The sequence below is a fragment of the Aplysia californica genome, unplaced genomic scaffold, assembly GCF_000002075.1.
Source record: "Aplysia californica isolate F4 #8 unplaced genomic scaffold, AplCal3.0 scaffold00344, whole genome shotgun sequence".
In the NCBI taxonomy this organism is placed as follows: domain Eukaryota; kingdom Metazoa; phylum Mollusca; class Gastropoda; order Aplysiida; family Aplysiidae; genus Aplysia; species Aplysia californica.
The window spans coordinates 267,343-269,368 of NW_004797614.1; the positions used below are offsets into that span (position 1 = coordinate 267,343).

At 39.1% G+C, this 2,026-nt stretch overlaps 1 protein-coding gene across 2 annotated transcripts in view; it reads right to left on the reverse strand.

Moving 5' to 3' along the window:
* LOC101864536 (protein dimmed) overlaps positions 1-2,026 on the reverse strand; it is a 233,729-nt gene that overhangs the window by 42,453 nt on the left and 189,250 nt on the right. Inside the window, exon 1 of one of the 2 annotated variants that reach the window (XM_005102826.3) lies at positions 1,676-1,808. The exons of the other annotated variant lie outside the window; for it this stretch is intronic. The gene's annotated coding sequence lies outside the window, so the exon portion shown is untranslated. Of the gene's footprint in view, positions 1-1,675; positions 1,809-2,026 lie in introns of those variants that run through there. 2 annotated transcript variants of the gene reach the window in all.

Genomic DNA, 2,026 nt, shown 5'->3' on the forward strand with positions numbered 1-2,026 from the left:
AGAGATGGAGAGCGAGGGAGACAGAGATAGAGAGGGAGATGGCAGAGAGGGAATTAGAAAGGGAGAGGGAGACAAAGAGGAACAGAGAGAAAGAGGGAGGAAGAGAGAGACAGGGAAATACATACAGAGAGACAGAACGACAGAGAGAAAGAAGTAGAAAAAATAGAAAGTAAATATGCTGAAGTGAAAATGTGCACCCGTAGGTATGGGTGCATGGGAGTATACGATCATCTTTATTTATCAATGGGTATATTTGTGAGTGCGCGGCATTATTTCTAGTTCACAAGTCGACAAACTAGCTTGCTCACTGACCTGTAACCTTCCCACAATTGGATAGCTTAGGTTTCAGACGATGGACTGTGTTAATACAGCGAAAGTAAATCGATTTTCAGTCTGACATATAATATCGTTTCATGAGACCGGGGGACATTGTAATACAGGGAAACCCGACAGATGGGACTGGTTAAAGTGTAATCGTGACACGATCTGGCCAAAAAGTATAGATAAGAAGATAAGCAGATAGAGATAAAAAAAAAAAGAATTTTAAAAGATAGACACGAAAGATATTCCCGAGTGGCTGGCGGGCACCATGCCAGCGCGACTTTGTCAGGAAATAGCTGTAGTCAAAACATTTGTCTGAGCACCGGGGGAAAGCACTGGCCATATCAATTATTGTAAATTCTTTACCTATTTCATATTGTCATCCTATAAGACTCGTTTAGATTCTGTACGCACTTTTTCTATCATACATTGACAAGTATTTATATCGATGTTTGAGATCAAGTGATGCCGAAAACACGAACTGGGTTGAATACATTATTCAATGAATGCGAACTATTTTCCACAAACTTTTTAAGGTACGCCTTTAAAAAAACTATTAAAAGTAACAATCGAGGACAATAACTAACTTTCATAAGTAACATTACTGATAAAAACCAAGAATGTGAGAGAGAAGACTCGGAGAGGTAGAGAAGCATGTAGTCCAAATTCGTTGATGTTTGTTCAAGCGGATAATGTAAAAGTAAAACGAGAATCTTTATTTTCTAAACCCAACAATTGAAAAGAAAAAAAAACCCTGAAAAATATAGAGCAAAGCAACAGTAAGAGTGGAAAAAGTGATGTGTTAAAGGACTTGAGAATGTTGCCTACATTTTTTAAAAACCTCTATGCCGTAGTAGGTAATTTAACACCCAATAAATATACGTGTCAAAAAAAATAATTAAATAATCGTTCGCAGTTTAGCATAATGCTTGTAATCAACACGCTCAGCAATTTCAGCCTCGACCTTTCTATAAAACTACGTACAACAACTTGTTTTCCTTGGAACATATTATTTAATAATACGTGTTTGGGTATTTTGGGAGTTTCAGAGGTGAAGGTCCGGGGTCTCTCTCCGCCCCTCCCCCCAAACTAACACTCGTTAAAAGTAGGTATAAAGAAAGGGACATCGGTTACATTGGCCGTTACGTGCAGTTATAAAATAAGAAATAATGTTGGTTTCTTTTGTTGTTGTAGTTGTTTTGTTTTGGGTTGTTTTTTTTGTTTTTTTAATTGGTTCTCATTCAGAGCAATAGAAAAGAAACGCGTGTTAATCTATAAAAGAGAAGAAAAAAACAGAAGCAAACGTAGATACTAAAATGTGAAAGAAAAGTATTATTTCTTTCAATACACTAACCTTTATGATTGGGAAAATACCGCAGCCAACAGAAATTTCATGTCAACCGCGGCTATTCCTGCCCCGCGCGTCGCACACACACACACAACAACGATGGAGCGGCAACTACCATCGGTTTATCCTGCGTCCGCGCTTTTGGACTGAGTGAGTGATAAACTGAGCGAACCGGGGGAGTGAGCGAGCAAGGGAGAGAGAGAGAGAGAGAGAGAGAGAGAGAGAGAGAGAGAGAGAGAGAGAGAGAAAGAAAGAGAGATAGAGAGAGAAAGGGAGTGAGTGCATGAATAAGGACTTGGGCCGGGTTAGAGAAATGGGGAGGGGAGAGTGGGAGTTAATTTGAGTTTTAAAATGAGA